The 12,174-nt window shown below is 46.5% G+C and overlaps 1 protein-coding gene across 1 annotated transcript in view; it reads left to right on the forward strand.

Moving 5' to 3' along the window:
• The first annotated feature begins 393 nt into the window (after positions 1 to 393).
• Positions 394 to 12,174, forward strand: part of B3GALT5 (UDP-Gal:betaGlcNAc beta 1,3-galactosyltransferase, polypeptide 5) — a 107,968-nt gene continuing 96,187 nt past the window's right edge. The window contains exon 1 of the mRNA XM_011984177.1: positions 394 to 462. The gene's annotated coding sequence lies outside the window, so the exon portion shown is untranslated. The remainder of the gene's footprint in view (positions 463 to 12,174) is intronic.

Genomic DNA, 12,174 nt, shown 5'->3' on the forward strand with positions numbered 1-12,174 from the left:
GCTCTAAACAAAGAAAAAAGTCCATTTTAAAGCAATGTCTGTAAGCTTGGAAAGCACCTATTCTCTCTGGTGAGCTGTTAAAAATCCAAATAGTTGAGAGATTACAGATGGCTTTCCAAAGACCTGTTTTCTATTTTTTTCTCCTCCAAAATGATTTTTTAAATATTTAACATTAACAAGTAACAGTATTGGCTCATGTATTAGCCTACGACTCAACTTTAAGTTTTATTTTCTTCCAAAGCTTTTGTGGTGAGGTGAAGAGGCAAACTGTGGAGGGTGAGCCTGGTAACTATGGCAACAGCATTGCCATCAATGAAGTGGCTCTGAGAGCCCAAGGCCCTCAGGCTGGGAGGCTAATTCCTACAACAAAGACTTTTCTGTGTTCAACTGGGCACAGGAAAGCTGCTGGTTGTGATGGTGGCTAAGACAAGCCTTCAGCCCGAAGACCCAGGAGGGAAAAATGTGAGTCTTACCCTTCACGCGTTAATTATTTTATGAACAGATGAATGCAATGTGCTAGCAAACCTGCTGAATGTAATTCAGGCCTGCTCTCCAAAACCGTACCGTTGCTTCATTTGACATGCTCCTGCAGAAACACATTTAATGCTCGTCGTGTAAATCATTTGAACATGGTCTTTAAACATTTCTCATTCTGTGACGGTACCAAAGCTGTCTCGAGCATCTAAAAGGGATTATGAAAGCCATCCTTTCTACGGAGTTTGTTTTAAAATAACCCAACTATTAGAATATTATACTTCCATTAGTTGCTGGCTTAGTGGGATTTCCCACTCAGGAATGAAGTGGGATTTAAACTGGCTTGTCGTTCATAAGGCATGATTTCTAAAGTTGTCTACTGTGGTCATATTAGGAAGGGTATTTATTGCCAACTGAAAAATAATCAGTGTGTTATAAATTCAAGAGAAAATATACTCCAAATTAATAAAATGGGACTAGAAGTATTTAACCTGAAAAAAGGTATAATTTTGAATTCTAGAAAAAGAGGAGTGTTTGATTTGCAAATTTTAGTGACAGTGAAAATGTGCCTGAATTCCAGTTCATTTTGATTTACAACAACATCTGCATTGGAGGTGACAGTGGTAGAATTCTAGGCTTTTCAGTTAGATCTTGGTTTTCTTATTTTCCAGATATGTAATTGATATGGTTTGGCTGTGTGTCCCCACCCAAATCTCATTTTAAATTGTGCTCCCATAATTCCCACGTGTTGTGGGAGGGACCCGGTGGGAGATAATTGAATCATGGGGGTGGTTTGCCCCATAATGTTCTCGTGGTAGTGAATAAGTCTCACGAGAGCTGATGGTTTTATAAGGGGTTCCCGCTTTCGCTTCTCTCTCATTTTCTCTTGCTGCTGCCATGTAAGATGTGCCTTTTGCCTTCCACCATGTTTGTGAGGCGTCCCCAGCCACGTGGAACTGTGAGTCCATTAAACCTCTTTCTTTAGTAAATTGCTCAGTCTTGGTATGTGTTAATCAGCAGCGTGAAAATGGACTAATACAGTAATTCTGGTTGAAGGATTCAACCTCTTTTTGGGTGACTCTTCAGTTCTAAAATTGGGATAAAAATAGTACCTTAGAATGTTGTGAGAATTGGATGAGAAAATGTATGCAGTGTACTTAGCACTGTGACCAGTTAGGGTTCAACCCTGTTTTGTATTCCTAGGTCTACCCTTGATGGCTCAACTATGGCTAAGCTAATCAGGCCATGTGCCTATGTTTTGGAAAGTATTACTACAGTATAGAATGTGTCTATGGAAGTGTACAGTGAGAGTTAGCCTAACTCTTGACTTGGGTTTGAAGTTACTCAAGATGTTAGTTTTAACTTCTGGACTGTAGCTGAAGCGGCTACGTTGTCTGGGGTATATACCCTGGGGTTCGTTGTCGTGTGCCAGGAAAATTTAGGACATAGACACACACGAGGAGTTTAGGAGCCAAGGTTTAACAGGCAGAAGAGAAGAGAAAGAGAAACAGCTCTCTCCATAGAAAAAGGGGTCTCCAAGCAGAAAGGACTGGCTGTTGGTGAATGCACCAGGTTTTATAGTCCAGTTTGAGGAGGCGGTGTCTGATTAATATAGGGCTCAGAGATTGGTTCCATCACGTATGATGTTTACATAGCATGCGGGGATGGCTGGTTGCCCCACCCTCATCTTATGCAAATGAGCTTTCCAGGTGATTGGTGCCATCTTGTCTGCTGCTTACATTACATGTGGCTGACAAAGAGAAGGGAAGATGGAGCCGCCATCTTGAACATGATTGGCACAATGCAGGTATCTATGTGTGCAGCTTGATTTTACAGGATGCTCTTCGTTAGAAAGGAAAGTAATTCAGGGCTGCTTTTCATTAAAAAGAAAAACCTCACCAAGGCAGATACCCTTGCTATCTGCCTAAGTGATTTCTTCTTAACTCCTATTATCATAATGGTCACCATAGGACTCACTGTGGGTGGGATTGGCCAGCCATCCTGCTTCGTATAGAATCTCCTACTCTGGGGATGGACACTTATGCTTTTTCCTACAGCTGAGGATTAGGAATGCATGTGGAGGTGCTGTACTCTGGCAGTCCTTGCTGGAGGTGAGTAGTGTTCCTTAGCAGCTGCCTGCTGGGGGTCTGGGAAGGGAAAAGGGATAGGCAAGACGAATAAGCCACAGGCAAAGAATTTCTTCCCCACCTGGGCCCTGAAGCCTCTGGGATTCTTTGCCAGCAGGGCACCCTGAGGTTCCCCAAGTTAAGAATGAAAACGGTTGAAGGTCTCACTGCATCTTCTAGTGGATGGCTTGTCTTTTGTTTCCTGAAGTCACAAGGGTGAGACTGGCCAGGGCCTTGTGTGGTTTCATGCCTCAGGCTCCAGTGCACAGGAGAAAGGGCAGGGTTCACCTCCCAGCTCTTCTGCTTAATGGCTGCATTACCTTGGGCAAGACTTGGTGATATGGTTTGAGTCTGTGGCCCTGCCCAAATCTCATGTCAAATTGTAATCCCCAGTGTTGAAGGTGGGGCCTGGTGGGAGGTGATTGGATCATAGGGGCAGTCACTCATGAATGGTTTAGCACCATCCCCGTAGTGCTGTTTTCGGGATTTAGTTCTTATGAGATCTGGTTGTTTTAAAGTGTGTGGCACCTGCCCCCTTGCTCTCTCTTCCTCCTGCTCTGGCCATGTTAGAAGTGCCTTCTTCCCCCTTGCCTTCCACCATGATTGTAAGTTTCCTGAGGCCTCCCCGGAGGCTGAGCAGATGCAGCCGTGTTTCCTGTATGCTGCAGAATAGTGAGCCAATAGAACCTCCTTTCTTTATCAATTCCCTGATCTCAGGTGTTTCTTTATAGCAGTGTGAAAATGGACTAATACACTTGGTGTCATCAAGAGAGCTGTGGAGAATATTAGTACTGAACCCAAGGGGGTGATATGAGGATTCTACGAAGAGACACCCAAAGTGTCTCGCACAGCTTATGGTGCCTAGAAAGTCTTCAGTTCAAACTGGGTATAAGTGGTTCCTAGTGGGATTTGGGAGCCTCTAATTGCCTTAAGGCAAGTGCTGCCCCTCCATCGCCCACTCCTGCCTGTAGCTCTGAATTACATGAGTTCCCTATGGGCTGGCATGGGTAGAGCTGTGAGATTCTAGGCTGTAGGCATCCTGTCCCCTATCCTAAAGGCCACATCAATTGAAGAATTGCCCTGGGCAACATGCTTGGGGAAAACAACCAGCTGTACTGAGGGTCATTAGGTTCCTGATGACTTCAGAGGTCCTAGTGATAGGACCGTGGCACCTGTACAAAGCTGGCTGGGGCTAGAGAGGCATCTGCCAATTCATTCTGCTCTGTCTCTCTTTTCCTGCCCTTCTCTCTGTCTCTGACTCTCTCTCTCTGTCAGTCATGCAGCAACAAAAGCTACAGGGCAGAAGCAAGTCACACCACACTCAGAAAACACCAGTTAACTGGAGACACATGTGACGACAAGCCAAACAAGGTTAAGAGCTTTGTTGAAGGGGTGAAGACCCCAAAGTGGGGCATGGACTATATTGGGATATCAATCAACAGGGACTTGAGGAACAAAACCTGCATGTTTGCATCAAATGCCCCCTGACCTACCAGATAAGGCCTCCCCACCCCCAACCCCTTTAATGTCAGCATCATCTTTTTAAAAAGTTATAGGTGTAGTATTTGTTCACGGTAAAAAAAAAAATCTAAATGGCACAAACAATAAAAATCCCCTTTCTCCTCTCATTTTTTCCCCAGTCTTTAGAAGTAATAATTTAACACACCATATGCATTTGCTAGATAATCGCCAATGTTTTCTTTATCTTGTATTATTCTTTTGGATTCATTGTTTGCTTTAGGTGATAAAGTGTTTCTATGATGGTTCAAATAAGGTTCCTGTCTCCAGGTTGTTTAATCCAACTGTATTAATTTCCTAGGTAACAAACTACCATAAACTTGGTGACTTAAAACAGCGAAAATGTGTTCTCTCACAATTCTGGAGGGCAGAAATCTGCCACTGAGGTATTGGCAGAGCTGCAACTCACTGAAGGTTCTAGGGAGGATCCTCCCTGGCCTCTTCCAGCTTCTGGTGACCCCAGTTACTCCTCAGCTTGTGGCAGCCTCACTCTAGCCTGTGCCTCCAGTCCGACACGGCCTTCTCCTCTGGTCTTTGTGTCTCCTCATCTCCTCTTACAAGGACACCAGCCATAGGGTTGGTGTCCACCAGTCCACCCTAAAACTTGGACATCTCATCTCAAGATCTTTAACTTAATTACATCTGCAGTGACCTTGTTTCCCCAGTAAGGTCACGTTCTGATTCCAGGTGGACTTGAATTTTGGGGAGACATTACTCAATCACTACAAAGTTCACTCTGTCTCCGGCTCTGTTTTCTTGCCCCTCTTGGCTAAGGTAAATGATCTTAAAACTTTAAGTAGATGTTGGCCGGGCGTGATGGCTCATGCCTATAATCGCAGCACTTTGGGAGGCCAAGGCTGGTGGATCCCGAGGTCAGGAGATCAAGATCATCCTGGGTAACATGGTGAAACCCCGTCTCTACTAAAAATACAAAAAATTAGCCGGGCGTGGTGGTGGGTGCCTGTAGTCCCAGCTACTCGGGAGGCTGAGGCAGGAGAATGGCATGAACCTGGGAGGCGGAGCTTGCAGTGAGCGGAGATTGCACCACTGCACTCCAGCCTGGGTAACAGAGTGAGACTCTGTCTCAAAAAAAAAAAAAGAAAGAAAGAAAGAAAAAAAAACCTTTAAGTAGATGTTGACTCATTTTCAATACTCTGACAATCTGAGAGTGGCCAGCAGCCAGTGCAGAGTCCCCATCATTGAGAATTAGTACTATTTGAAATAGTGCTACAAACTCTTTGAGCCACTTTGAGAAGAAACTTACCACCAACAGAACGTCCCCCAAAATGATGATGCAAAATCAATAAAGATCTTGATCAAAGATTCTTGGTAACTTCCCAAAGATAAGCAGATCCTTAATTGGCTGTGAGATTTTAGCCAAAAGTCTCAAAGTCTTCATCTATAAAATGATAGTGGCAACGTCATCTATTATTGGTGTTGTGTGAATTAAATTAGGAAATGCCTTTGGAGTGTTTGGTGCAGTACTTGGAAAGTCAAGGATGACTTTGAAAATCTTAAGAACTGAGAACAGACTTCAGCACAGCATATATAATGAACATGACTGGGGATATAAGTGGCTCTTCAAAAAGATGGCATGAAATAAGCCTGTATCAGGGCCCAGGAATAGAAGCAGATGTAATTGGATCTTATAATAATGACAGGGCACCAGAAGCAGTGTCCCGGCAGGCAGGAAAAGCACACTCAAATTAGGGAAACCCAAGAAAGGCTTAATAAAGGCACCAGGGACAAAGGTGTAGGGAAACCACCAGGGTTGTGTGGTAATAGGGAAAGGGAGGGTGGTGGAACAGCTGTTACCATCCCTAAAACCAAAGGGATGGGAGGGAGGAAGTGAGCAAAGGGACAGGGAAGGAGAGAGTCTCTAGGGAAGGTGCCTCCGTGGGGCAGTGACCACAGCCACCCTGCAGGAGATGGTCAAGGGCATAAGGCAGAGATTTTACTGTTCTGCCTCCCAGTCCCCTGCTGGGGCTCGCCTTTGCTGAGTTAATTTTGAAATCATAGAGCAAGGGATCCTCTGGATCCCTAGGGATATGAGTGTGGCCAACCCAGACCCCAAGAAAGCAAGCTTCCTAGGGCGGAAAACAAGGTGCAGATGCTGGGGGAGTCTTGGGGAGGACCCTGGAAAGATACTGCCTCCGGCTCTTTGTCATCTGAGTGTCAGATTGTGGAACATTCTCTTCTGTAGGTGGCACTGCTCTTGCAAGACAAGGAACCCGTGGCTCAGCACCACCTGCCATGACTGCACATTGGCACAGCTTCTAGCAATACCCACCAAGCTTCCACTGAGGAACTTACGGTATTTGCCAACTTTGGCAAAGGATAAGAGGATGTTGTGGAAAATACCATACTCTGTGGCAGTTTTAGGTAGGTCTGCAGACACTGCCACATCCCGAGACAGATCGCCCTGAGCTCTTCCAATAAGGGACAACTGCTGGGCTACTGTCTGGTGAATAATCAAAATTGCCTGTTGCCAGGGCATGTGACCCATTGTGACGCTTCCTGGAGAGCAGCAATCAAGACTAAAGTATTAGTTCCTGAAGCTGCAGGAGACCTTCAGAGTGGTACCCTCTTCTCCACCCCCATTTAAGACCTCCTCCTCCCTCTCCACTTCCTCCCTCTCCCTCTTTACCTTCCCCTTTCCCTCCCTCCTTTTTCTCTTCCCTTCTTCTCTCTCCCTCTTTCTCTGCCTCCCTCTCTCCTTCCCTCTCCCTCCTTCCCTCTCCCTCCTTCCTTCTCTCTCTCTTCTCCCTCTTTCCCCTCTCCCTCCTTCCTCCTCCCTCCCTCTCCATCTCTCTCTCATTCCTGCTTGGACATCAGGTTCAGAGGGCTGAGCTGTTCACAGTGCTCGCTTCTTGGCACATTTTCAGGGTGGCTTCATGCAAGGACTCTCACTTGTTTGGTTCTTTAATTTCCTTTTATAACAGCAACAACAATGACCCAACCCTTCCAGTGTCGCTTTCAGACCAGATGCTGTTCTAAGGGCTTTATGCACACTCACTGTTTGTTCCCCACTTACAAGTGTTGAGATGAATTCCACCGTGGCCTCCAGGAGGAGCTTGCTGAGCTGCGTGTGGTGTCAGGGCCAAGCCCGGGCAGTCCGTCTCTTTGACCTGGGCTCTGCACTGTCCCCCTTCCCCTCCCCTTGGGTTTAATGGATAGCATTTTGTTATGTGTTCCTACAAACAGATATCATTGTTTTGTAGTCATTTAAAAAACACTCACAAAATTATTGTTGTGAATCTTTCTGTCTCTTATTTTCTCTAAGCCATCACTTCTCTTAGCGGCCAGGTACTTGGCGGTTCTGCTGGAGGAAATCATTTCACCCTCCTTTCTTCAAGTGGTGGATGCCGAGTGCTTCCAGCTCTCTGTCCTCCAAATAAAGCTGTGACAAGTATTCTCAAACACGTCTCCACAAGGGGCCATGTGGACATTTCTATGCCTGGAATCAGAAATGCCAGGCCCTGGGGTGCTGAGGCCTAATTGGTGAGCTGGGCCCGACTGTGCCCAGCCTCCCCTCCCACCAGTGGGCACAGTTCCAGTATCCTTCCATCTCTGCCAGCGCTTGGCATCAGCTGCTGAGTTTGTGCCAGGCTAATAAGTGGAAAGTGATTTTCCAGGGTATTAATTTGCATTTCTCTACCTATTGATGACGGCCATCATCTCCCTCAGTGCAGGCAGCCTTTCATGTGGCTGCATTTCAGTAAACTGCTGGTACTCATTTGACTATTAGAGCTGCTGGCATTTTCTTGTTGGTTTGTGGCATTTTTTGGTTCTACATTTCTGTTTTTTGCCTGGTAGATTTTATTTGTTGCAAAATCTTCTCCCTGTCTGTCCTGTATTTATTTTTGTCTCTGGGGTGACCATTTGGAACAAAACTCCTTCATTTTCGTACAATCAAATTTATTAATATTTCTGTACATTGGAAGTTTTAAGAAGTCCTACCCTATCTGCAAATCATAAAGATATTCTCTTATATGTCTTTCTGTTATCCTCACCCTTTTACCTTCCTCAGGCAGGTGTTGCATTCATCTGCAGTGCACGATGATTTTTCTGTGTTAGGTAGAGATTCAGTCATGTTTTGATTGATACAGTCATGGTGTCTCCAGCACTATCTACTAACCATTGTCCTCTTTTCCTTATTGAGTTTTGTTTCCCTTTACTATACATTAAATCCTTTTCGGACACAGGTTTCACTCGGTACTCTCTATTCTGTCTCCTGGATATAGTTTCTACTTTGTGCAGCTTGCATGCTGTCTTTTCATTACCATCACTTTGAGATGTGTTTTAATGCCTAGCAGAACAAGCCTGCTTTACTTTACTTTCCTTTTTTTTCTTTTTCTTTTTGAGACAGGGCCTTGCTCTGTGTCCAAGACTGGAGCACAGTGGTGCGATCACGGCTCACTGCAGCCTCGATCTCCGGAGCTCAAGGGATCTTTCTCACCTCAGCCTCCCAAGTAGCTGGGACCACAGGTGTGCACCACCACGCCCAGCCAATTTTTGTATACGTGTGTGTGTGTGTGTGTGTGTGTGTATATATATATATATATATTTTTTTTTTTTTTGAGACAGGGTTTCGCCATGTTGTCCAGGCTGGTCTCTAACTCCTGAGCTCAAGTCATCCATCAGGCTGGGCCTCCCAAAGTGCTGGGATTATAGACGTGAACCACCCGTGCCCAGTCTCACTTGGCTCTTGGCTTTTTAAAAGTTGACCTAGTTTTTTTTTTTTTTTTGAGACAGGATCTTGCTCTGTTGCCCAGGCTGGAGTGCAGTGGTATGATCTCAGCTCACTGCAGCCTCCACCTCCTGAGTTCAAGTGATTCTCCTGGCTCAGCCTCCTGAGTAGCTGGGATTACAGGCACACGCCACCATATCGGGCTGACTTTTATATTTTTAGTCGAGACAGTGTTTCACCATGTTGGCCAGGTTGGCCTTGAACTCCTGATCTCAGGTGATCTGCCTGCCTCGGCCTCCCAAAGTGCTGGGGTTACAGGCATGAGCCACCACACTCGATCTAACCTAGCTCTTCATAGACCTTTCTTCTTCCATGGTAAAATTAAAATAAGTTTACTGAATTTCTCAAAACACTCGCCTGTAATTTTATTGCAACTGGATTGCATTTATATCTTAATGCAGGGAGAATGACATCTTTATTCTGGTTTTCACCCATCTAAGTGGCATCTTTCGTGGATTCATGACATCTTTGCACCTATTAACAAGGATCTAGAATGTACCCTGAGTGCTTGAAGTAAAGCGTTCCTATGCCTAGCGGGGAATGCACCTCTCCCGGTCTCCTACCCTCCACCTAGAAGGATTTCAGTGAGGCTCTGGAGAGAGGCGTGGCAGCTGTGGGAAAGGCCTCCCTTGGCAGGCATTTGAGGGAATCCAGATCCCCTCCCGGGTCCCAGCAACCAGTGTCAACATACGCACTAGCCCTGTGTCCACCACAGCTCGCCTCTGTGTGCCTCTCACTTACATGCGTGTCAGTCACCACGGATGCCCTGGAATTCTAGGTGGTTCCTCATCGGCTCCTTCTGGATCCCCACAGTGTCTGAGTATCCGCAATATTCACTGCATTTCTCATTCCTGCCCAAACCCTTGGGCCTTTCCACTGTTCCTTCTAGAATACACTCTGCTGGACCTGGAGGTGGGGCAGGGGTCCCTCCTGCTTCTTCTCATCCCTTCTGGACCTCTCTAAATGCCTCAGCTTTGTCTCATCTCATCAGATCGCATCCCTCTCTCCCCCTGGCTGCAGCCATCTGCTGACTGCTCACTTCTCAGTGACTGGGGCTCCTGGTTCCCTGTCACTCTCTCCATCACCATCCAGCCTTAGTTCTGCATGATTTTAGTCCATGTGGTTGATTCTTCTAACAAGGAACTTTCCAGTTCCCTGAATCTCTCTCTCCCAATGATTTTGTCCTATACACATCCTCTCCTGCCTGCAACCCAAGTGCCTCACTCTTATGGTTTATTATACCTTAGACCTGTGCTGTCCAATATGGTAGCCGCTAACCACTAGTGGCTATATACATTTAAATTAGTCACAATCAAGAATAAGTAAACATTTGATTTCTTAGTTGCATTAGCCACATTTCAAGTGTCTGTGGCTAGCAGCTGCCGTGTTGGCTAATGCAGATATTGGACACTTTCATCATCACAGATAGTTCTATTGGAACTTTCTAGCATTGCCCTGGGCTTTGTCATTACCGGTTAGTATAATGTCTCTGTAATCCTAGCTGGACATCTCCACTCCCTGTCTACCATCTCCTGGCCTTGCCACTCTGCTCTGTCTACTGCCTGAACTCTGCCAATCCACGGACCCTTCAGCAACCTGCACACAACTCATGGACCCCTTTCCCCTGTCCTTTCCCTGTGGGCCCTGCAGCCTGTCCTCATTCCTGCTCACTTAGTTGAATGTCCTGGTCACACACGATAGTCACTTGCTGCCACGTTTCCAGCTCCCTGTTGCTGCTCGCTTCATTGCACATGTTATTTTATTGCTCTTGCTTGCTCAGGTCGTGGTGCTGATGCACTGCAATTTGCCTACTGCAATTTGCCATGTGCACTCCTCGTTCATGCCGATTTAACAGAATGGGGCTAGAGAAAAACACAACCGCACCCACTGGTCCCACTTACACGAATGACCGACATCATCAAGTGGGCACCCGCACTCCCCTGCAAGCCCGCAGTGCTGTGTATTCCCGATGCACTGGCTTTTTCCACTCTCCTAGGTGAAGATGCCAAGAGGTTCCCTTCTTCTCAGCTTCCCACCATCCTCTCCTTCTTCCCCTCTCAGCTGGTGATCTTGCTTCCTTCTTCACTAAAGACATGAAAGAGAACGTTTCCAAACTCCCACTGCACCTATCCACCCACCTGTGTCTGCATTTATATCCTCCACGTTCCCTTCTGCTGCCATAGAGATGAACTGCCCAAGCTCCTAGAGTGGGGAAGTTCTCCTGCTTGCGTCTAGGACCTGTCCCCCATTGCCTGTTGAAAGGTGTGCTGCTGCGTAAGCCTCCCCTCCCTCTCCTACATCATCATTTCTATCTCTTTCCTGGCTCATAAGTGCACAAACATGTTTTTATTTCTTCCACCTTAAAAAAAATCTTCTGTTGATCCCACTCTCCTCCTTAGCTATTGCCTATTTCTCTGCTCCCTTTTACAGAAAACCTCTGAGAATTGTCCCTACTTCCTGTTCCTAGCTCCTCTCCTCTTGTTCTATTTTATTAAGGAAAATGTTTGTTTCAGAATAATCTTAGATTTATGGAAATGTTGCAAAGGTGATATTCTAGTTTGAAATTATTGTAGTCGGGTTTTCTCACCCCTCTCCCCAAACTGCTCTTGTCACTGTCATCGATAAGCTCCCCTTCACCAAGCGGCAGCCATGGAACTTCAGCCTTCGGCTTCCCGGAGCCATCAGCAGCGCCTGGCGCTGCTCACTCTCCTTCCTCCGCCTGCTTCCCGGCCTTCCGTGGTCTCCCGCTCCAGGTTTCCCTCCTGCCTCTCCAGCTGCTTTCTGCTTTTTTTTTTTTCTCCTTTGCTCTCCTGCCTGGGTCCCTGTCCTGGGACCTCTTCTCTTCTCTGTCTACACCTGCTCCCTCTCTTCCAAGCTCATGGCTGTGGATACAAATTACACGCACATGACTCACACATTTGCATCTCCACTTCTCTTCCCGCCTGGACTCTGGACGCCTTGATCCAGCTTGCGGCCTGACCTCTCTGCTGGGATGGCTGGTACGCAAACCGAACGTGTCCAGGACGGAACCTGTGGTCTCCCTCCAACCTGCTCTCTCCACTTCAGTGGCGGCTCTACTCCTGTAACTGCCCAGGCCCAAAACACTGAAAGTCCCCCGGACGCCTCTCTTATTCTCACACCTCATAGCGAATCAATGAGGAAATGCTGTTGAGTGGCTCTCCAAAATACTTCCGAATCTGACTACCTCTTCCTGTCTTCCCTGCTGCTTCTGTAGTCCAAGCCTCTCTGCTTTTCCTAGATATTTTCAGTACCTCCTCATTGCTTTCCCATCTTCCCTTACACTCT

Source organism: Mandrillus leucophaeus, unplaced genomic scaffold (assembly GCF_000951045.1).
Source record: "Mandrillus leucophaeus isolate KB7577 unplaced genomic scaffold, Mleu.le_1.0 Scaffold262, whole genome shotgun sequence".
Taxonomy (NCBI): Eukaryota; Metazoa; Chordata; class Mammalia; order Primates; family Cercopithecidae; genus Mandrillus; species Mandrillus leucophaeus.